Source organism: Periplaneta americana, chromosome 6 (genome assembly GCF_040183065.1).
Source record: "Periplaneta americana isolate PAMFEO1 chromosome 6, P.americana_PAMFEO1_priV1, whole genome shotgun sequence".
Lineage (NCBI taxonomy): Eukaryota > Metazoa > Arthropoda > Insecta > Blattodea > Blattidae > Periplaneta > Periplaneta americana.
The window spans coordinates 43,960,306-43,986,339 of NC_091122.1; the positions used below are offsets into that span (position 1 = coordinate 43,960,306).

General features: G+C 34.6%; 1 protein-coding gene and 1 non-coding gene across 3 annotated transcripts in view; one reads left to right on the forward strand and one right to left on the reverse strand.

Annotated features, from left to right (window-relative positions):
• Lim1 (LIM homeobox 1) overlaps positions 1 to 26,034 on the reverse strand; it is a 539,144-nt gene that overhangs the window by 175,607 nt on the left and 337,503 nt on the right. The window lies entirely within an intron of this gene.
• TRNAC-GCA (transfer RNA cysteine (anticodon GCA)) lies at positions 18,123 to 18,198 on the forward strand. Its single transcript has one exon. It is a non-coding gene; the product is annotated as a tRNA-Cys (tRNA).

Here is a 26,034-nt window from a genome sequence, read left to right on the forward strand (position 1 = left end):
TAAAGATTGGAATATAATAAAAGAAACTCAATTTGTACAGATAGTTAACAGGAAAAAACGTAAGGAAGGATACAAGAAATGGAATGTAATAAAATTTCGTCACACAAGAAAAATGTCACTGGGGCATTTCGTCACACACAAGAAAAATGTCACTGGGACATTTCGTCACACACAAGAAAAATGTCACTGGGACATTTCGGCACACAAAAGAAAAATGTCACTGGGACATTTCGTCACACACAAGAAAAATGTCACTGCGACATTTCGTCACACAAAAGAAAAATGTCACTGGGATATTTCGTCACATAAAAGAAAAATGTCACTGGGACATTTCGTCACACACAAGAAAAATGTCACTGAGACATTTCGTCACACAAAAGAAAAATGTCACTGGGACATTTCGTCACACACAAGAAAAATGTCACTGGGACATTTCGGCACACAAAAGAAAAATGTCACTGGGACATTTCGTCACACACAAGAAAAATGTCACTGCGACATTTCGTCACACAAAAGAAAAATGTCACTGGGATATTTCGTCACACAAAAGAAAAATGTCACTGGGATATTTCGTCACACAAAAGAAAAATGTCACTGGGACATTTCGTCACACACAAGAAAAATGTCACTGCGACATTTCGTCACACAAAAGAAAAATGTCACTGGGATATTTCGTCACACAAAAGAAAAATGTCACTGGGACATTTCGTCACACACAAGAAAAATGTCACTGGGACATTTCGTCACACAAAAGAAATGTCACTGGGACATTTCGTCACATAAAAGAAAAATGTCACTGCGACATTTCGTCACACAAAAGAAAAATGTCACTGGGACATTTCGTCACACAAAAGAAAATTGTCACTGGGACATTTCGTCACACACAAGAAAAATGTTACTGGGACATTTCGTCACACACAAGAAAAATGTCACTGGGACATTTCGTCACATAAAAGAAAAATGTCACTGAGACATTTCGTCACACAAAAGAACAATGTCACTGGGACATTTCGTCACACACAAGAAAAATGTCACTGGGACACATTTGTACGTTTCACTCCCCAAGTAACGCCACAGGATGACTATTGTACGTTTCCTAAGTAACTTCACATGCGAAGCATGACATCATAAGATTAATAAGCTAGTTAGAAAAGATCACCCTTTTCTATTTTGTCTTTTTGAACACTTACAAAGGAGGTCACCGAAATATTGCGAGATGTGGAAAAATTACAAAGTGAGCAATCATCTGTAAAGAAGAAGTATGATGATGTTGATACGGGTTGAGCGTATTTTGTCTCACTTTCCCTCAATATTTAAGGGCTCTTGGCCACAACTCTGCCGGAACTTTTTGAAGTTAATCCGGCTAATCTCTCGTTTTCAAGACAGCAAAATTACTGTAGGTAGATATTGAAATAAATCAACAATATCTAGCCTATATTTTTACTTTAGTAGTCTGGTACATATTAAGCATGTGATCAATAGCCTAATGGTATGCATTGGACATATGATCAAAAGTCAATTGTTATGTGTTTGCCATGAACAGAAGTACGCTGGTTCCAAATATTAGTGTGACGAAATGTCCATGGTATGAGTTTTCGGGTACAAAATTTCCCGGAAACTTACATTTCATTAGTCACCAGCTTGGGAGAAAGTCCAGTCCAAAATTTCTCTTGTGTAATAGGGGAGTAGTGGGTAAGTGAGACACAAAATATTAAGACATATGTATGCATGTGATAATTCAAGTATTTTTTAAATCAAGTGCAATAGAAATAGACATTAAAACATGGAGTAAACAAAAATGTTCAGTGAGACACCACAGTGTCTATTAACGGACATTGAAATGATTTACATTTATTTCAAAAGAAAGGAAAGCTTGCTGTCTCTTTATCTTGCCATGTTCTGTAGACTTATTTAGTTAGAATCATTTTGATGTCTGACTTCGAAACCATTGAAATATCTGGAACATTTGGAAAAGTGAATTTTCCATGACATTTCAAACTTTTGCGAAAAAATGAAATGCATTTTTGGTCACATCAAAGCTTAAAATTATAAGAATTTAATGTAATTCTTTATTATTTTTTAACATTTTCTTAAATTTTGTGAATAATTTTTTATTTATGGAACCATTAAAACGTAATGTATCCATTATTTTAAGCTACAGTTCCTAAATCGGTTACTAGTATGTTCATTTTTAATGTTAGTTACTGATAAATGTAATATAATTACAGTTTGTTTTTGCAAATCATTGGTACATGGGAACAGTGAGACGTCTCAGTGTACCCTCCAATGGCATGTCTCACTGTTCTCTTTATGCATAGTTCATTTAAAAATGACGCCATCAAAATTAAAACAAGAAATACGAGACTTTGCCAAACATAATCCCAAATACCATAGTATTAGGTAGGTCATCCCATATTATTTGCAGATGACACAAGTATAGTAATTACAGCCAATAACTCCAACACATTCCAATCTTCAACAGAGGAAATTCTCTTCAAAATATGTGACTGGTTCTCAGTCAATAAATTGGTATTAAATTGTAACAAAACTAACATAATTCAATTTAAATCCTGTGCAAATTCAACCTCGCAAATTTCTAGCGCAATAATTAACAACAGATCCCTATTAGAAACAACAACAACCAAATTTCTTGCCTTAAAAATCGATAATGTGTTAAATTGGAAAAATCATATTAAAGAAATTACCCCCAAACTAAATTCAGCTTGTTTTGCTATTAGATCTATGCAAAAGATAGTAAATATCAATAGGCCTACCTTAAAAACAATATACTTTGCATACTTCCACTCGGTAATTAGTTTTGGAATAATATTCTGGGGAAATTCCAGAGATAGTAACAGTATATTTCTATTACAAAAAAGAGTAATTAGAATAATAGTAGGTGCCAAATCTAGGGAATCGTGTAGGACTATTTTGAAAAAACTACAAATAATGCCCATGGCTTGTCAGCATATTTTTTCATTAATAGTCTTCCTCGTATGTAATCGCGAAAACTTTGTAACTAATTCAACAGTTCATAGCATAAATACACGTCAAAAAATGACTTTCATACTCCATCGGCAAGTCTATCGTGCTATCAAAAAGGAGTTCGTTATATGGCAGTAAAAATTTTTAATAGCCTCCCTATCGATATACAAAATGAAACTCAAAACGTAAGATTATTTAGGGCCAAATTAAAGAAGTACCTAATTTCTCACGCCTTCTATTCTGTAGGTGAATTCATGACATTCAATAACACTTCAAGAAATTGATACTAAAACTATGTGTTCTACTAGTAGACTATATTGTAAATCTCGTCTGTATATATATTTCATCTAGACTGTGACTATAAATTACCTAAGACTTTATAATAGTATTAAGTTTTTTGACTTGTTCCATATTCTAGCTGTAAAGCAATGTATGAATACCATAGAATGTTAATAAATACAATACAATACAATACAATACAACAAAACATTCATATTTATATCTCATTTGTATATCCAATATAACCTTCATTAAACAAAGTCGAAATTTTACTTTTAGAGTGAAAAATCACGAATTATTTTTTCATCACTCACTTTTATAACTAGAATCAAATCGAGTATGAAAATACTGTTACTTTACTCGTGCAACATACAACTTCACTGTTACCAACATCTCAACATCAAAATTTACCATCTAATAAAATATGTCTCACTGTTCTCCCTGTCTTACTGTACCCACTTCTCCCCTACATTCTTTTCTGTGCCCGGACCCGTGGGATAAATACTTCGCCTCCACCTTGGCCATGCATACTGTGCGAATGCTTGAAAAGTGCATGACTGAAGATTTACAGCAGCGCTTGCCCTCACTTCTGCAGTAGCGGCGCTAATAAGCATGGACTTCATAATAATGGTAATCCCACACTCGCGGCCCAGACTTTTTGCCACTCTGCGTGCTTGTAGGTGTAAGTCTTTCTCTCCGCTTAATCGTTGCAGCGTGTTTTCTGCCAGCTGAAGCCGCGAGTCCGGTGGTCTCTGCATCATCGGGAGGTCCGGTGAACGAACCACGATACCAACACTCGGTTTTATACTCTCAGATAACATTTCTCCTTATTTTCCTAGAAGCTATTCTCATTTACGTTGTTTATTATCAGTCTCAACGCCTAGAGAGTAAGTCGGCAAAACGACTGTCTAAAAACTGGAAAGACGCGGATGCTAGTCCGTGCAATGAGAAGTTCTTCAGCTCCAATGACTAGTTTATGTGGTCTTACACAACACGGATGATACCCGTATATCCTTGTGGGAGAACGAAGCTCGTTGGTGCAATAGTATGACAGATGCACAGGGTGACTCACGAGGCTTTACTGTCACTTAGTTAAAAATTGAAAAACAAAATCTGTACAAAGCAATTGACAACACATTTACTCGACATAAGTAATTAAATCTTTTCAATTTTATTCGCAAATATAAATTTCTCTCTTATCCATTTTGACAAACTAAATAATAATAATAATAATAATAATAATAATAATAATAATAATAATAATAAATATTATCACAATGAAAATGTCAAGTGCCTGAAAATAATAATAATAATAATAATAATAATAATAATAATAATAATAATAATAATAATAAACATTATTATCACAATGAAAATGTCAAGTGTCTGAACATAATAATAATAAATATTTTTATTTTATTTATTTATTTATTAATTTATTTAACATGGTAGAGATAAGGCCATCAGGCCTTCTCTTCCCCTCTGCCAGGGGATTACAACTACAATATTAAGAATACAATTACAATTATAATTACAATTAATATTAAATTTACAAATACAGTAAAAATCAAAGCACTAAAAGATTAACAGACTAATAAAAGCTAGACAATTCATTGTAAAAAATTAAGAAGAGAGAATTTTTTTCTATTAACTAAGTAAAAATTAAACCTACTCTACGCAGTAAGAAAATGCTTAATAAGCTTGCTTTTGAACGCTACTAAATTCCGACAGTCTCTGATGTTACTGGGTAGGGTATTCCACAAGCGCGAGAGCGAGATTGTGTATGATGATGAATACGATGATGTCTTATGTGTTGGTATGGCTAGTATGAGGCTATTTTGCGTGCGTGTGAAGAGATTATGATATGATGACAGGTAACTGAAACGGGAGGCAAGGTAGGTAGGTGTAGAGGTGTGAAGGACTTGGAAAAGGAGAACAAGAGAATGAAAATTGCTACGTTCGTTAAGCCGTAGCCAGTTTAGAGTTTGGAAGGATGGGGTAATGTGGTCAGCGCGACGGACATCGCAGACGAAGCGAACACAAGAATTATGAACACGTTGTAATCTTTGCGACTGGTTGACATTGAGGTCGGTCAGTAGAGAATCACAATAATCGAAGTGGGGCATTACTAGTGTTTCCACTAGTATTTTCTTGAGTGATAGCGGGAGGAATTTTCGAATGCTGTTTAAGGAATGTAGTAGGCCTATGGAAAGCACTTTTTTGATAATATGGGTTACTTGGTAATTCCAGTTTAAATGCGTGTCACAATGAAAATGTCAAGTGCCTGAAAATAATAATAATAATAATAATAATAATAATAATAATAATAATAATAATAATAATAAATATTATTATCACAATGAAAATGTCAAGTGCCTAAACATAATAATAATAATAATAATAATAATAATAATAATAATAATAAATATTATCACAATTAAAATGTCAAGTGCCTGAACATAATAATAATAATAATAATAATAATAATAATAATAATAATAATAATAATAATAATAATATAGGCCTGCATTTTTACTGGAATAGTATGTTATTACTACTTATTACTGTAAAGTTTGTTGAAGCACGATTTACCTATGCTTGCACCTGTCGAAGCTTCTGCAGAGATCTCTTCCCGTCGGATATCTGATCAAAATTCAGCTGGACGTATGCAAATTCCGAAGCCGTGCGATTCCTCTCCCCTCGGCTCAAAGAATCGGTTCCCACACAGAGGCGTGAGATATGGACGAGCGGCCTTGATGTTTGCCGAGGAACGGGAAGTGAACAGACTACAACGTGTACCGAGCCACATGGGGATGTCATTTCGACCTCCCGCACCTCGGCAGACATCAATCTGTATCATTATCTACCCCACGTTAAAGCGATTCGATTCGCAATTATTTTAATTCGTTTTGCATATCCTAAAGGACAAATAATGACGGGATGAGTTATTTCAAAGCCAAAGGTTACGAGCAAGGTGCGCGATAACGCTTTCCCATATGCAGAGGACAAGTTCCGCGTCGATACTCGCCGCCAGAGGAGGTGAAACAGTGGAACAAGCATTGCAGGTTAGAGATATTTCATTGAGGCCTGGCGAATGCAGATCGGATGATCGGTGCACCCGGGGCCCGTTTCACAATACTAACGAATTACAAACCACAAATAAAACTTTACAATCGCTGTAAACTCTAAAAGTAGTCCGAGTCAGCTTACTTCATACCTTAAGGGTGAAACCTAACCATTTTTCTCCCATTACTACATATGCTAGTAGATTGTGGTGATTTTCTAGAGGTTCCGGTCAATTGGCCACAGAAAATTGGTAACAGGGACAATTCGCCACAAATAGACAATTTGCCACAGATAGACAATTTGCCACAGATAGACAATTTGCCACACTGAGATACAAAGATAAATCTATGACGTTCAGTTCGTCAATATTCCTTGGTTCAGGTGGTAGGTGCAGCTTCCAGGCACGGCGCACAGTTTTTTTAATAGATGGTTTCTTCGGCAGATTCACATTGGCTTCGCTTGCAATACGCTGTAATTCATTTTGAATAACGACAGACGTTGGTTCTCGGGAAGTCCCCGCCCTTGCCTTCATGTTCTCTACACATTCCTTTGCCTTAATCCTTCCCCAGTCTGCATAATGATTCTTGTGTTCAGACGGTTCTTTGACGACACTGCTTCCATCTTCTGATAACGTGACTGTTGCATTACACCCGCCACGCATGTCACAGCGCCAGACAACTCCATTCTTATTTTCTCTAAGTCTCGTGTACATGTGCCTCTTTCTGGTTTTGTGAAGCGAATTTCTTCCGCCATAGTTCCGAATTAGTTTACAGCTTCTGGATTTATCTTGTGTTATCATAGAAATATATTATAAATTGTTGCGAATTTGAGTATTGCCTTGACTTTTATTGTGTGGCTAATTGTCTTTGATACGAATTTAAATTATGTGGCGAGTTGCCTTTGATACGAATTTCAATTATGTGGAGAGTTGCCTCTGTGGCCAATTTTCTGTGGCGAGTTGTCCCCAACCCATTTTCTAGTTTGCAGGTTGAATTTTCTTTTGCCAACTTCGTTTCGAATTTCGATACTGACAAATACAAATGGTAGTGATTTTGTAACTGGTATGTTGGCAGCTGGGACAATATTTGTCGGTACTGGAGTTCCATGAAATTAAAATTGTACTAGATTTCTGAGCCGGTTACTGAAAGCTAGTGAAATTTCAACATACTAATAATTAATTAATATCAGTATTAATATTAATACATAATAGTTATTTTATGTGTTGCGTTGTGGTTATAATTCAAGACTATAGTCAGCTAAGTTTTCGGAGTTAGTACTAATAATTTCATGTGGACAAACAAAATACATTTTTAGGTTATGTCTCGTGAGTCAATTGTTTAGTCAAACCAATGAATTTCGTACTGCCAAACAAAATACTTGACATGTTGATCCCTTTCCCGTATAGTTTGCCTACGAAAATATGTTACAAATTACTGAATTATTTAAAATAACGTTCCAACATAAAGTACGGTAAGTAAATAAGTCATTTAGTATGTAGGATCGTGTGATATCTGGTAACAGTTGGCAACACTGACAAGACGCCAATATTTCTGTTTAGGAACTGTTCTTATGTGACCCTCAATATACTCTACTACACACCATAATCCTATTCATTTGTAAAGAAAGTTAAAATTTGGATTTTATATTACGCAGTGTCGCCAACGATAATTAACCAAAACTCGCCATAGGGAAAAGCTAAAATTTCCGCTTTTACTACTATCAATGGATTTGTTTACTATTCCAAAATAAATTATGTAAGCTCGCTATAAAGTAAAGGTTGGTAATACTGTGATACGAGTAATATTGTGATAGTTCTTTTTGAGAATTTATTACAATTTTACTGAGCGAGAGAAGGACCGGTTTTGTGTAGCAATTTGTCCACGAACATTCCCTTAATCTTATATTATTATATAGGTCTCGCAAGTAAGGATTACCGACGGAAGGAATGAGAATGAAACACTGCGATAAGGAAGAGCGGGCGAGAGGAAAGGTCACGAGATAGCTTGAATGATATTCAAGAGTACAGTCGGAAGAGAAATGATATCGATAGAATCAATCTTGCGTTGTGATAGTTACTTTAGTTTGTTTCATTGCATGTGAATACGTGTCTTGTATCGCACGGTATTATTATTTCATTCGTAAACATATGTTGCGCGTTTAATTAGCTTCGAATTTTTCTCTTGCTACGTTCTTTATTTCCACAGCGATGTCCTCATTTGTTCATCTTCTTGGAAGAGACAATACTTCCATCGGCTCGCACCTCTCCCCCCTCGGCGTGCCAACATACTATACTGATACTCCAACCACGAGAAAGTCTCCAGGGAATGAGAGGGAGCGGGGTGATGCTGTGAATGAATGTTGATGTCATAAGATGTCATAAGGTCACACACGTGGGTACTCGTATCTCTATTGGCTAAGTCTCACAGCACAAACAATAACACTGATATACACATTTTTATACTACCCTAGTTACAAAATTAGATCACTGTTAATCTCCTGGTCTTTTAATCTCTCCATACAGGAAATAACATATGCAGGAGAGCGCATGGTTTTTAAACTGACGTTATAACTCTAATATTATCTATCTACTTCGCTCCAATAGATGACGCAATAGTAAGCACATTCCTTTCACGGTTTATCTCCTGGTTGGAGAACGGTACACACGTCAAAACAGACAGCAACGCCACCATTGGTTTTCGGTAATCGTTTCTTGCGCGAGCTAAGTTGTGAATATTGGTTGTAAACATTTTCAATTGAAATTGTTCTTTATCATATAGGTCCTTGTATTTGTAATTTGTGGAATTTTATTGCTTATATTAACTTATTTATTTTGTCTTCTTCCTGCTTATCTACAGGTCAATTTATTCTCTACCACAAGCGTTTGATCATACGAGGGTAAATTCCTTAATCTGTACTTCTAAAACTGTAACGCAAAACTCTAAATATATATAAAAAACATCTTTTCAGACTTATGTTTTACAACTTTGTGACAATTTAAGTATGATTTCCAACAATTATTCTCAACCTCACCAGCATTTTAGACCTTTCCGATATTAATCCTTATTGTACAATAATTGTATTGTCTCGATTTTATAACACGCAATAATCGTATACAAAACCCGGAACGTGCGTCAAATTCGCTTCCGCTGCCTGTACTTGAAACACCGACTACATTCTGATCGACGTCTTATGTTCACCTGATACTAATACAAATATACCGATGTCAAGGCCCTACTTATAAGCTGCGTACAGCATGAAAAAGTAGCGGGTAGCAGGTTCGGCAGCCGCTACTTCGGTTGCACCGTTGTTCACACGTCGCAGTAAGAGAGTTGCGCAGTATTTTGTATTGTTTACAACGGCAACTGATAGTTTTCAATAACAACCCTTCCTCTCAAGATAAGGAAGATTTTATTTTCCTCTTCAAGGAGTGCAACAAAGGCTTAAACTACGCGTTCAAGTTAAATCTGCATCAGGAAAGAATCACCGTTCCTCTCCCTCTGGGCTTTGTGATCTAGTATTTGATCTTTAAAAAACAAATGTTGTCATTTCTTCTGTCTGTATAGGGTTATAGGCTATCGTACCGTATCACGTACTCGTAAAGAGGTCCAAAGTCACATGTGGACATGTGTACACTATAATTTTATTCATATAGTACTGTATAAAACTTCCTTCTTTCAGCTTGGTGACTAGTTACGAATATGCGTCTTGTTTTAGTATTTTATATGATTCGTTCACATGAATTCTAACATAAATGTGTGAGAATAATTTCTCAAATCTGTATTTTCATACATTGCCGCCATTTCGCTACAGAGAACTACTTAAAACGAAACATTAACGAGCTTTCGACCACATGCTCGCAGTGTCAAGTAGGCGTTGAATTCTATAGATTTACCTCCAAGCAGGAAGTCTTAATCTTTTTCGCTCATATACTAGGGGACTTACCTACAGGTAAGTCAAGTTTATGTGTTCATTCATTCAGAGTGTTCTGCTCAAAGACCGGTCTTTCACTGCAAACCCAGTTTTCTCCAATCTTTTCTATTTTCTGCCTTCTTCTTAGTCTCGACGTATGATCCAAATATCTTAATGTCGTCTATCATGATACTGTACTCCAACCACGAGAAAGTCTCCAGGGAATGAAACGAAGCGGGATGATGTCATAAGATATCATAAGGTCACACACGTGGGTACTCGTATCTCTATTGGCTATCTCTCAAAGCACAAACCATAACACTGATATACACATTTTTATACTACCCTAGTTACAAAATTAGATCACTGTTAATCTCCTGGTCTTTTAATCCCGCCATACAGGAAATAACATATGCAGGAGAGCGCATGGTTTTTAAACTGACGTTATAACTCTAATATTATCTATCTACTTCGCTCCAATAGATGACGCAATAGTAAGCACATTCCTTTCACGGTTTATCTCCTGCTTGGAGAACAGTATCTTCTTCTGCCCCGAACTCTTCTCCCGTTCATCATTCCTTCCAGTGCATCCTTCAGTAGGAAGTTTCTTCTCAGCCAATGACCCAACCAATTTCTTTTCCTCTTCCTGATTAGTTTCAGCAATATTCTTCTTCACCCACTCTTTCCACCACAGCTTCATTTCTTATTGTCTGTCCACTTCAAACGTTCCATTCTTCTCTATAGGACCTTTTTGTCGGAAGTTGTAGGTGGCGAGATGCGATAGGAAGTCCTAAAGGTTTGGGATCAAGGAGTTATGGGGTTATCACACAGTGGCGATTCCTCCATGAAGGATATGAGGATGATTCTACAGTTTAATTTCGTGCCTCTGAGGATAGAAAAGATTTTAATTACAGATTTTATTTTTAATGCGTCCCGATGTAATAATTTTCTTCAAACTTCCACTTTCTGTCGTGAGTTGTCGCCACTGCACATCTCAGACCTTAGAAATACTTTCCGAGGAACCATCCAAATATCTTACAGCAAACGGTCTTTTTCTAGCAGTGAAGTTATGGACAGGGATGAGAGCGGAACGCGGGGTATGGCTTGACTTAAACAGCGTTTGAGGATATGACCGTGTATCCTAATACTACGACCCTTCTTTCTGGGTGGTGGTGTGGAAACCCTGTCAGAGACTACAATACGAATTTTCAAGTACCTTTGTAGCCTCCTTAAATGCAGTTCATTGGTCATTTTAAAAGAATAGAATAAACGAAATAATAAATAATTTAAAATGATAGGCCTACAATATAAAAATAAAATGAATAAAAACCTAAATTACATAGAAATAAATAACATAAGCTATAATAAAACACAAGAATTAACAGGACTTTCAGATGACAGGACTGCCGAAAGAATATCTGAAGTTGTATTTGATCATTTAGAAGAATTTAACTGTAGCAAGAAATTAATTGCACATGCTCTTATTATTATTATTATTATTATTATTATTATTATTATTATTATTATTATTATTATTATTATTATTAGTTTCTGTCTTGGTCATCAATCGTCAGTCTCATATCCTACAAACAAAAAAATATCACGAGTCGCCACTGTTATCATATGAAGAAGACTATACTACTCGAACAAAATATTAATTAATAACGATTCATTAAGTAGTTTAAAGTACGCCTAATATACAGTAAAAGTCCGATATAAAGTGGATCGATTTACAGCGAATTCGAATGTAACGCTTTAGAAAATCAATTCTCCGTCGTCCCACTGTTGGTCACTCTACAGACCATCTTTTTATATGTTTAGGCCTACACACAGTTTGTGACCCAGGAGAAGAGCGCGGGATGAAGGAGCAGGGGAAAGTATGTTAGTGATAGAAATGCCTACAGCACGTTATGTGACGCAGTAGCGATACTATTCATTACCATATGCAGACTTCATTAGTTACTGATCATTGCTTTTGTACTTATGAAGTGACAGTTAATTCCAATTCGTACTAGATTAAGCAATTATTAATACAGTATTATCCAGCGCTGTCATGGTAATTTTTTTCTTGGCCATTCACCCCACCCTTGCTTTCTCCCTTGAAATATATTTTACTCTCTTCTCCCTATCTCTCCGACTGTCATTTAATGATTTTTTTTAATATTAAAGAAATAAATAAATTGTCTTGTTTTACATTTTAATTGTAGAACAAGCTTTATTTAAAGAATACACCATGTAGCACCACCGTAGATGCACACTTGTCTCGATGAATCTTGGAGTGTGTATTTGCAGCACTTCTTGTTTTTCAACCACTATTTTACATAATTCTGGATTCCAGTGCTGCAGAGGTGGACAGTTTTTGTTTATGAACATCAAACAAAATACATTAGGAACAGCAAGAGATGATCTAAGATCTGTACAGATCTCAGCGTACAAAACTTAGGCACCCATATACCGTATGGCTCCATACAGACAAAATTTTATTTTCTCCATACGATTAGTTAAACAAATTGTAGGTTCCCATGCGATGAATGGCCCCGTATGGCCTCCATGACAGCACTAGCTATTCCGATAACAAGGTTGTCACTATAGAAACTGATATCCTCATTATATATGTATGTGTGTATATATATGTATATATGTATTACACTGCAAGTGGGCAAGCACCCGATGGCAGTGGTATACACAATATAAACAATACACAATAAAATTACAATACACAATACAATTATACAATACACAATACAATAAGAATACATATACAATATTGTATACAATAATTACAATTAATAATAATACATACATAAAGTAACCTAATTAATAAGTGAACCTAATTTTACATTACAACCTACATATGTATAGGCCCTACATAAGTTTCACATTGGTACTGATAATAATCTTTGACTTTACTCTCATCTCACTCACTGTAGTGGCACTATGACGCATTTCACTGACACTATATAACACATTTCACTGACACTATAGAACACATTTCATTGACACTATAATTTATCACTGATCGGAACTATTCACTGCACTGTAAAACCATAACTTCACTCACTCACCACGCTTCACTAATACAGGGACATCATTTTATTTTTACTTCAATTTTTATTGTACCTGAGTTTTTTAATGTACTTCACTCCCACCCCTTCTACTAAGGAAGTTCCAACTCCACACAGAACTAAGACCGCAAATAGTAAGCAGTACTGAGTTGCTGAGTATAGTACGTTCCAGAAATATGTTCGCGTTTTCCAGTGACGAAAGAGCTTTCAATATTCAATCATATTTTCGCACAGGTACTGTCCGTTTGCCTACGTCGCGTCCCGATTTCCCCCCACCCTTAGCCATAGAAAAAAAACTACCAACCTGTTTATAAGCTTTAGTTTCTATATGAAAAACGTTTTAAAAAAAAAAATTGATTTTTTAAAACCTCCCAAGTTCTTTTTACTCCATAAGGAAAACTTTCAATTATGGAATAATTCTTTTTTTCGAATAAAAAAATATTATCCATTTCCATAAAATTTTTGAGAGAAATTCCTAAAATCCCTTTTTGATCTAAAAAAACTTCTTTTTGAAGTAGTCTCCCATGCTTCTGCTCGCCCCTCTGTAATAGCTGGGCTGTCTTAGCTCTTTTCTGAAAACATTAATTTCTCTTAGGAATTGCAAGTTTACGTAATATTATACAGCTGTTTAATTTAACTTAAATAAAAGGGCCTCGTTAAGTAATTAACTGTCACGTGATTTCTTCCCTTTCTACAATCCTGCGGCATAACCACTTGAACGGACAGTAGATAGCATGTCTGAGTAATTTTATATTTTCGGGTCGGGCAGAAGTGAAGATTGAATTTACAGTACGTAGAGTAGGTACAGAATTATTCAACATGAGTTACTAGTACGAAGGACGAAACTGGCAATTGGAATTAGATGCAATAGTCTATAGTGCGATAATATGCACAAAAGAACTGAAGCCTGTATCGAAATGAACGGCCACCATTTTCAAAATTGTGTTTAAATATTCATATTATGATTATTTTTCAATTTAACTTCTTTCTCTATATTGTATGCTAATGTGCTGTAGACAGTATAATATACACTGCATAATGAATACGTTCGCATGGATAACTCACTTCGTGAGTAAAAACACTTATTCTTAATACAGTACTGTACTTTGATTAAAGAAAAACCTAATGAAAATTATCAAACTCAAAATCGCGATATTTCCTAGTTTACGTAAATGGATGAACTACTTTTCTTCCTTCCTATAGGCCTACCTAGTAGAGTGATTTGTGTTTTACGTCAGTATCATCGAACTCCAGTCTTGGAGGGGGCAGCAAGCGGTGTTTCCGGTTCTCTAAAGGTATAGACAGGTTAATATTAAAAATGTTAGTAAAAATAAAATGATGTCCCTGTACAACAGTTCAAATAAGACAAACAATTACACCCATATTCATACTTAAACAGAACTACATTTAAACTAAATATTTCTAGTCTAAGACCCTCTTACACGCTATTTTTAAATAATTTACCATTCAAACCAAGGGAGTAACTCGTCAGGCTAAATAAATACGTCACCTTAAAAAATAAATGTCAACTTAATTTTAATTTATACTTTATATTATGTTTACATAATTTTATAAGTTTAGGCCTATAGACGAAAATTATGTTGGCAGTTTGAAGATGTGCCATCGAATTTCTACAAATTTTGAAATTCAACCATCGTTGGTTATAATTCTAACATTTAATAGCCTAACTGATTCAATCTATAATTAAGACATTTTGCTGCTTTTCCCAGCAAATGTTGCTCCTATCAGCATTCCCTCCGCATGGCAGAATTTTTATTCCATCCCGTATATTACAATTCAGTGCAGTTGTCACTTATTTCACATTTTACAATGCGCCTGAAGCCTGGTTTTTATTATTATTCCTTTTTTTTACATTTTAAATGTAATTCCGCCCGTCCACCCACTACCCGTCGGTTCGTACATTTGCCTATGAGCAGGGAAATGACAATTTTTACGCTAGGCCGAATGTAATTCTTCAAAATGTTTATAGTGCATTGATACAATCCGAAGTTGTAATTTCCCGGACGGTTCTGTAAACAACAAATGATTAAATCTGCTGTTCTGTTTATATTTTCGAAAACTGAAAACTAAACATCATCATCATTCTGTTGTAATATATGTATGCATCAATGCTGACATCAAAGTATTCAATTCAAAACACACACAGAGATAGATACTTTGTATCAACATAGTTACAGAAACTTATTAAAAGATAATTATTTTTGGTCGGCTTCGGACTCATGTTGCTTTTCCATTTTATTTTCTAGACCTGCTATATTTTATCCCAGCACCCCAAAGTAAGCGTGCAGTATACTTTTAAGCGTGAAAATTACGTAGGGATTAGGCATATGTAGGCCTACATTTTGCCAATTAAAAGAGAGATCTTGTCATATTTTTAACTAGAATTTTTGCTAATTCTATTTCTTTAAATTATCATTATGTATATTATTATATAAATTATGTACATTTTGCCAATTAAAAGAGAGATCTTGTCATATTTTTAACTAGAATTTTTGCTAATTCTATTTCTTTAAATTATCATTATGTATATTATTATATAAATTATGTACATTTTGCCAATTAAAAGAGAGATCTTGTCATATTTTTAACTAGAATTTTTGCTAATTCTATTTCTTTAAATTATCATTATGTATATTATTATATAAATTATGTACATTTTGTCAATGAAAAGAGATATGTTGTCATATTTTTAACTAGAATTTTTGCTAATTCTATTTCTTTAAATTATCATTATGTACATTATTATATAAATTATGTACATTTTGTCAATGAAAAGAGATATGTTGTCATATTTTTAACTAGAATGTTTGCTAATTCTATTTCTTTAAATTATCATTATGTACATTATTATATAAATTATGTACATTTTGTCAATTAAAAGAGATATGTTGTCATATTTTTAACAAGAATTTTTGCTAATTCTATCTCTTTAAATTATCAGTGGTTAAACTATAAGGACCGTATTTATAAACATTTTTAGCGCGGGTTTCCGGTGGATGATCAGCGTTTTTCGTATTCATAAACCAGTGTTAGCGACAGGATATGATTTGAATTCTGTACTAGTAACCAGTGGATAGCCGGGGCTAGCTTAGTACGCTCGTAGCGCGTGCTGCGAAATGTCTATGAATACACCCTTAATGTCGAAATTATTATTTATGATTTTATATACATAAATATCTATTACTCTTATGACATATGATATATTTATTTGTCAGTCAACTTTACAATTCACAGTTATGGTGGACCTTCACATTTCTGTTTTTCGATCCACCATCCCTTTAATACATACAACTCTTTTCTATTAATGTATTCTTTGCCGAGTATTTCTTGATTACTTTCTAATGTTCTGTTATAACTGAATTGCTCTATGTCCTTCCCTCTCTATCCTCTTCTATTCTTTCCCTTCCATTTCTCGCTCACCTATTAAATATTGCATATTCCTTCCTTAATAATTTGCATTTTTTATTTATTTTCTTCTCTACCCTCACATCCTACCTACTCTTAATCATTATTTTCCAGCTATTTTCTCCTACATTACTTGCTCACTTTTCCGTTTACTCTATTTTACAACACTTACATCACTTATTTTTTTCTATCCTCTATTTATGTATTGATCCCATTCTCTTCGCTTCACTCCTAAATTTCCTATTTTATTATCTCTTTCCATAAATTTATTTCTATAATACTCCTACAGTTATAGTACCCCTCTATTACTCTTATAATTTTCAGCAATATTGCCACCAAACATTTTAAATTTCAATTCATTTATTATATTCCATAGATCTTACATTAGCAATGAAACTTTAAGATGTGGAACAAGTCAAAATTGTACAAGATTTCAGTTACAATTTTTACAATTTCAATTTCAATTTTTTTTACGATTTTTGGCGGGATGTAGTGAGATGAGGTGAGGCCGAGGACTCGCCATAGACCATTGACATTATTGATCCTTCAAGCTTTCCCTCATTCAGTCCTCCTTTTTTTCACTGACGTTATAGGCGTAGACTACTCTAATTTCCTTATCAAATAGAATTATAACAATATTTGCCAATTACTAGTTGTTATAAAGAATTATTAAAACGTGGAGATAGACCCACCACATGAATGAAATAGGTACGTGCTTAAGTCTTTTAATTAATTCATGTCTTCTCCAACTTGTGAGGTTACCACATGACAAAGAATAATGGAAATAAAATTAAAACCGACTAAAGCATGACAAGGAATCAAGAATTTTATAATAATTATAGTGATCAATACATCAAATATTCATATGTATGAGGTCTCGCCCACCTCATTGAATATTACATTACTAATATGAATTAGTCTATTGCATTATTACTATTAAATACGAGAAAAATTCGTACCGGCACCTGGAATCGAACTCAGGACCTCTCAGCTCTGCGCGCTGAGCGCTCTTACCAACTGAGCCATGCCGGGACACGATCCACGGCGCCGGCCGAACCCCTCCGTGGATCGTGTCCCGGCATGGCTCAGTTGGTAAGAGCGCTCAGCGCGCAGAGCTGAGAGGTCCTGAGTTCGATTCCAGGTGCCGGTACGAATTTTTCTCGTATTTAATAGTAATTCATGTAATATTCAGTGAGGTGGGCGAGACCTCATACATATGAATATTTGATGTATTAAACCGTTAGCAGTTGTCATGAAACTGATGTTGAATATGGCCACAAAGTCATTTAAAATATGCGCTCCTGCATATATGACGTGTATCGTCTCAAGTGCAGGCAGTAAGGCTGTAAAATAACATTACGAGAGGGGTTCGGCCGGCGCCGTGGATCGTGTCCCGGCATGGCTCAGTTGGTAAGAGCGCTCAGCGCGCAGAGCTGAGAGGTCCTGGGTTCGATTCCCGGTGCCGGTACGAATTTTTCTCGCATTTAATAGTAATAGTGATCAATATAAAATTAACGTGACTATTACACTATTACTACGTCATACTACTTTTAACCAATAAAAAGGTACGGAACGTGTTTCAAGCAATCCCGGCTGCTTATCCTACAATTTTTATCCTATGTTTATTCAAAATTACAAAGACGAATTCAGAATTAAAATTCATAATTATTCAGAATTACAAAGACTACAGACTACAAAATATAATTACAACAATAGAAATAGAAATGAAATAATATACAAATATAAGAAAACAGGATACAATAATATTAATAAAATTAGAGGACCGAATGTACAGCGCTCGTGTTCGGTCGCAGTTCAGAAATAATATTAATAGAAGAGGAATACTGTATACAAAATAAAATGAAATAGGAACTGAAAGTAAACTTACAGCTACAATAAAATTACATAATATAAATATTAATATAGACAAGAAGACTAATAAGGTACGTGAATCAAATAGGACAATTTATGAAAAATATATCTTCCGAAATTACAGAATACAAATAACTTATAATATAGACTGATTAATTCCTACACATAGACTATAATTAATATATTTAATCAATTTGAAGACATTAACACGTTTCTAATTTTCTTGTTATAGCCTATGTTATTGGGTTACATGTTAAAAGTTCTGTGTATAATTTAGCTATAGAATTACACAACCGAGGGCCAAAATTAATGCCATGCTTTAGACCAGCAGATGTGAAACATTTAGGTTCTACTAATGTTGATTCGTCTTATGTTATGATTATGTGCCTGTGATATAAACTTATTACGATTTTTATTATAAAATTTTAACGGGGCATGATCTCCCTAACATTTGTTTTTTATCACCTCCCTAGCATTTATTTCTTTGTTTGCCAATATTGTACTTTCAATAATATTGCACCTTTTAAAATGATTCATGTTTATTTCATCATCTTTAACTAAAACTTTTCTATAATTTATCTTGTTTATAGTATTTAGGCTGTGTTATAGCTTCTGATGTATGAGATTTTATATATCTTGTGAAGTGGAATGCAACTATTTTAACAAAAGTGAAACTGAATCAACAAAGTCTTCTTCACTAGTAATTGTCCATAGAGTTCAATGAAGATTGTATAGTTGGCACAACTGGTAATAAGAGAATAGCTCATCATAACACACTACTGTTATCTAGCGGAATATTTGTAATGATGAGATGGTACAATAATACATTTTCAAGACAGTTTAGTATTTTAGTAAGTCAATTAATATTTTACTGTATTACAGTACTTTATTTCTTCTAATCGTGTAATAGTCAATTAAATTCCACTCAAGTTTTTATTTCTCTAGATAAATCAAAATTTCTAGTGAGATTACTGTTGACTATTACACTTTTACTATGTCATACTACTTTTGACCAATAAAACGGTACGAAAGAACGTCTTTCAACCAATCATGGTTGCTTATCGCACAATTTTATAATTTCCCTAGCATCTATTTATTTTTATCGCTTCCCTAGTATTTGTTTGTTTTTATCACTACCCTAGCATTTACTTCCCTGTTTGCCAACATTTCAAATTGCAAATTCTTTACGACACTATAAAACATCGTAATTTGTTTCCTCTATAGATAGTGACTGAAAATGGCGGCTCCGTTCAAGCATTTTGGTGAAGGTAACATTAGTAAAATAGAATTTTAGTAAATCAGTTAATATCTATTTTATTGCATTAGAGTACTTTATTTCTTCTAATCTTTATATCATACTTACTTCTGTTTTTATCACCTTCCTACCATTTGTTTCTTTGTTGCCAACATTTCAAACTGCAAATTCTTTACCGTACTATAAAACATGCTTTGCGATCGTCATTTGCTTACAGCATAGACTGTCAACTGAGAATGGCGGCTCCGTTCAAACGTTTTAGTGAAGCTAACATGAATGAAATAGAATTTCAGTAAGTCAATATTTTATTGTATTAGAGTACTTTATTTCATCCAATCTTTATATATACTCTGGCTGGGCGGAAGAGAAGGCCTACTGGCCTTAGCTCTGCCAGATTAAATAAATTATTATTATTATTATTATTATTATTATTATTATTATTATTATTATTATTATTATACTTTCTTCTGTTTTTATCACCTTCCTACTATTTGTTTCTTTGTTTGCCAACATTTCAAACTGCAAATTCTTTACGGTAGGCCTACTATAGAACATGCTTTGCGATCGTCATTTGTTTATACCATAGATAGTCAACTGAAAATGCGGCTCCGTTCAAACGTTTTTGTGAAGCGAACATTAGTGAAATAGAACTTCAGTAAGTCAATTAATATTTCATTGTATTAGAGTACTTTATTTCTTCTAATCTTTATATACTTTCTTCTAATCGTGTAACAGTCAATTAAATCCCACTCGAGTTTTGATTTTCTCTAAATAAATCAAAACCTCTAGTGATATTAGTGTTGATAACATATTTCGCATTAAAATTACTACAATATTTTTGCTGAAGATAGGGCTGGAAGCTGACAATTGGAAGAAATAAAATCTTATTATCATTTTACACATGCTAAACTACCGAAAAACGATAAAAACCAAAATTTGATTTTCCTTTTGTCAAAATTCGGTGTACAGACTCTCTTTAAAGTGGTCCCAACTTTGAAGGAAAAAAAAAATCCGCTAATGCATCTAAATTAATAGACTAGTATGCCCTTCTTGCATGTAGTCCAGTACTTCAGGTTTGCAGGATCATATAGCACCGGTGAGGGAAACGGAGCTGTGCTACACCAAATAAAACAAATGGAGCTGATAGAAGCGGTTACTCGCCGCTCCTTCAGCATTCTTTACGTCGTAACAACGTTTCTATATTTATGTTCGCAAAATAAAAACAGTGATTAGAGAGGTAGGCTACGTTCCGCGGGCAATAACTTGCGTTAACTGCTATTAATTTCGGATGTCATTCTGTGTGTGCATCCGCGCCCCTCCGATTGAGGGACCAAATTGGCTTATCATTAAGTTTTCTGAATGTAGAAGCTCTCCCGCGGTTTTGACAGCTCAAACTGTCTTGTCTCACGCAACTTCTAGACGTTAGCACTCTCTCTTATTAAGCAGTGTTTCTTAAAGATAGCTTTTTCCACTCGGGGTCTCCCTCTGAGGACGTGCAAGTTATAGTCCTTGAAAAAGTTGAAGACTGTTCAGCAGGATGGCGGCATTCCTCAATAGCAAAAATTGTATCTGCTCACGGTTTTGTATTGGTATCCTGTGTAAGGAAGCTAAGGTGTAAGGAAATACTGGGTCGGCTGAAAAAATGTGCTTACTTCACATCGTTTTGTACAGCATATGTTTCTCAGCTTTTCTATAAAAATTGTCGTGATACAGACCATGCAAGAAGACGATGATCACTCCTCTAAAGCCCAAATAGAACACATATAAAAATATAATTTAATTGTCTCATCCAAAATGCCCTGTTAGCCAAGGATATTTTCTTATACAACGAAATATTCTATTTTTATTTTATATTACTCCATTCTCTATCTTAATATGTAAATATAGTATCGATCTCCTAGCTTTGTCATTTTGTTTCATACGCCTAACTTGAAAATGGATTCCTTTTTAATTCTGCAAATAATGACCTCAATGTTCTCTCAGTATGAGCCATTTTACGCAAAATTAATATGCAACACATATGCATGCACTTTTGATTAAACTAACATTCAACAATGCAGTGCATTCACAGAACACCAACATAGCGTGGTTGAGGCTAACCAGCTTTCTGCTAGTGATAAGCAAACATTCTGATGGGGGCAGATAAAAAAGTTTTTTTTTTCACCGTGTTAATAATGTCAAAAAGAAGTGTTTACACAAATTTTGGCCACTCGACCGCATTATGAAACGATTTGCCATGCTGTAATATTTAATACATCATTGTTGTCATAGCAACCTCTTTCTTCATAGACCATGATATCAAACTACCCATAATTACAAATCTGATATTGTTTTATAATGCTGCCGTACAAAAAATAACGCATGAAGCACGTTTATAATGTTATACAGTTATTGCACTCTTCAAAATCAAGAAACTCGATTCGCTCGTTTCCTAAAAATTGACTCTTGTCATAAACATATAATATTATGAACTTGTTTCATAATATAGGGTTACTATAGGTTCCAATATCGAATAGTCTACAGTCATACAGTTAGCCTACGCCAAAGATTACAGGATCACCGGAAAAAAATTCAGTGGGTATTATTATATTACATTTAAAAGATTAGGAGATCAAAATGGGGGCCGGGAGAATATAAAAAAAGAGCTCAAATACAAGAGTTCCGGAAAATGGGAGAGTTGGTCACCCTATCTCCGATATCTTTTGGGCGCTTGGAATTAAAATTTTACTTAAAAATATCTAAATTTGTCTTGAAAAACACTAACTCCGAATAAATTCGCCCTAAAAACAAAAATTTCGCGTATACTTGTACAAAGTTCCGTGTTATTTCGTGAGTTTAAAGTTAAATAGCGTATATTATTTTGACCTGTCAGGGCTTGAAACATAAAATTTTTGCTTTTATCAACAGTAATTTCACTAGAGGTTTTAATTTATCTAGAGAAAATCAAAACTCGAGTGGGATTTAATTGACTATTACACGGTTACAAGAAAGTATATAAAGATTAGAAAAAATAAAGTACTCTAATACAATAAAATATTAATTGACTTAGGCTTACTGAAATTCTATTTCACTAATGTTGCCTTCACCAAAACGTTTGAACGAAGCCGCATTTTCAGTTGAATGTCTATGCTGTAAACGAAATGACGATCACAAAGCATGTTTTGTAGTACCGTAAAGAATTTGCAGTTTGAAATGTTGGTAAACAAAGAAACAAATGGTAGGAAGGTGATAAAAACAGAAGAATGTATATAAAGACTAGAAGATTAGTGATCTGAGATGATAAAAAGAAAGGAGGGAGTAATCCAGTCAAATATACTTGAAGTAGGTGCGACTGATATGACGTCAAACTACACCCTTTTACGCCCCATAATCCTCCGCGAAATGCCGCCAAATATTCAATTGCTGCTATCGGTTTCGGTCATACGTAGACGGTTTAGAGTGGATGTGGAGGTAAATGGAGTATTAGCAGATTATTATATCAATGTACATTTCACTGTATATTTATTAAAAGTGTTATGGTTGTGACATGGACTGAACATTTCATTTCCACATTCTTCCTTTTATCAAGAAGGATGTTGGCACTTCATATGTTAAAGCATGAGGGGACATACTGTTCTCCAACCAGGAGATCAACCGTGAAAGGAATGTGCTTACTATTGCGTCATCTATTGGAGCGAAGTAGATAGATAATATTATCGTTATAACGTCAGTTTAAAAACCATGCGCTCTCCTGCATATTTTATTTCCTATATGGAGGGATTAAAGGACCAGGAGATTAACAGTGATCTAATTTTTTAACTAGGGTAGTATAAATACTGTATGTGTGTAACAATGTTATTGTTTGTGCTGTGAGAGCGAGCCAATAGAGATAAGAGTACCCACGTGTGTGACCTTATGACATCTTATGACATCAACATTCATTCACAGCATTACCCCGCCGCGTTTCATTCCGCAAAGACTTTCTTGTGGTTGGAGCACATTATCAACGGACATATTCTACAGTTGAGCGGAACAGTATATTAGCTTATTTATGAAAAAAACATAACACTGCTGAACTTGACTACACTTTTGAAATATTTACAACAACACGAAACAATTCGAATCGTAATAATACGAACAAAACAGTTGATACACACACCGGAAAGAGATGAACTATGGGTAATTTGACGGCCGTACCATACACCTTTTTGGTTCCACCGTTTCACGCTTATGGCTTAGGGTTGGTAGTGATAAAAAGAAGCAAATGCTAGGGAAGCGATACAACTGTGCGATAAGCAGCCATGTTTGGTTGAAAGACGTCCTTTGGTACCGTTTTATTGGTCAAAAGTAGTATGACGTAGTAAAAATGTAATAGTCAGCTGAAAACCCATATTACGAGAATTCGTAGTTAGCGAAAACCAGGTATTCTATCTATGTACAATTTATCAACAGTAATCTCACTAGAGGTTTTGATTTATCTAGAGAAAATCAAAACTCAAGTGGGATTTAATTGACTATTACACGATTAGAAGAAATTATACAAAGATTAGAAGTAACGAAGTACTCCAATACAATAAAATATTAATTGGCTTACGAAAATACAACTGTCTTCAAATGTATTATTGTACCATCTCAACATTACGCTAGATGGCAGTAGTGTTTTATGATTATGTTTTCTTGTTATCAGTTGTGCCAACTATGGAATCTTCATTGAACTCAGTGGACGGTTACTAGTCAAGAAGGCTTTGTTGATTCAGTTTCATTTTTATTAAAACATATGCATTCCACTTCAATCATCCGGATCCCAGTAATCAACGTCACTTGACAGGTGATTTTCAATAAATCTTAGTTTTAAACAATCTCTGATACGTGACTATCCATAATATCATATAGCAGAAGCTATAACAAACATAACCTAAATAATATAAACAAGTGTTAGAAAAGTTTTAATTAGGGATGATTAAATAAACAAGAAACGTTTTTATTAACGATAATGAAATAAAAAATAAACAGGAATGATTTTAAAAGAAACAATTATTGAAAGTATAATTTTCAAATTTGAATGTTTAAGTGCTTGGTGGTTCAGTTGATGTTATATTGGACGTGTGCGTAAAAGAAGTGAACTCGTTGATGTACATGGTGTATCCCTCAACTTATTCAGGATTTCCGAATGGTGCTCTTCATACAGGGACATCATTTTATTTTTACTTCAATTTTTATTGTACCTGAGTTTTTAAATGTACTTCAGTCCCACCCCTTCTACTAATGAAATGAAGTTCAACCGTCCTCCACACAGATCCAAGACCGCATATACAGTCATAGTAGCCTTACGGTCATAGTAAACAGTACGTTCCAAAAATATGTTCGCGTTTTCCAGTGACGAAAGAGCTTTCAATATTGAATCATTTTCGCACAGGTACTGTCGTCCATTTGCCTACGTCGTACTCCGGTTTCCCCCCACCAGCTTTTATTCGCCAGCTAGTGGCTGGGCTGTCTTAGCTCTTTTCTGAGAACATTAATTTCTGTTAGGAATTGGACGTCTACGTAATATTACACAACTTTTTAAAATAACTTAAATAAAAGGGCCTCGTTAAGTAATTAACTGTCACGTGATTTCCTCCCTTTCTACGACCCTAACCACTTGGACGGACAATAGATAGTTTACTTTAGTAGGTTATTTTACGACGCTTTATGAACATCTTAGGCTATTTAGCGTCTGAATGAGATGAAAGTGATAATGCCGGTGAAGTGAGTCCAAGGTCCAACACCGAAAGTTACCCAGCATTTGCTCATATTGGGTTGAGGGAAAACCCCGGAAAAAACCTCAACCAGGTAACTTGCCCCGACCGGGAATCAACCCGGGCCACCTGGTTTCGCGGATAGACACGCTAACCGTTACTCCACAGGTGTGGACGACAATAGATAGTATGTCTGAGTAATTTTATCTTTTCGGATCGGGCAGAAGTGAAGACTGAATTTACAGTACGTAAGATACTCATTTATAGAGTAAGTACAGAATTATTTCAACATGAGTTACTAGTACGAAGGACGAAACTGGTAATTGGAATTAGGTACAATAGTCTATAGTGCGATAATAAGCACAGAAGAACTGAAGCCTGTATCGAAATGAACGGCCACCATTAAAAAAAAAATATTCATATTATGATTATTTTTCAATTTAACTTCTTTCTCTAAATT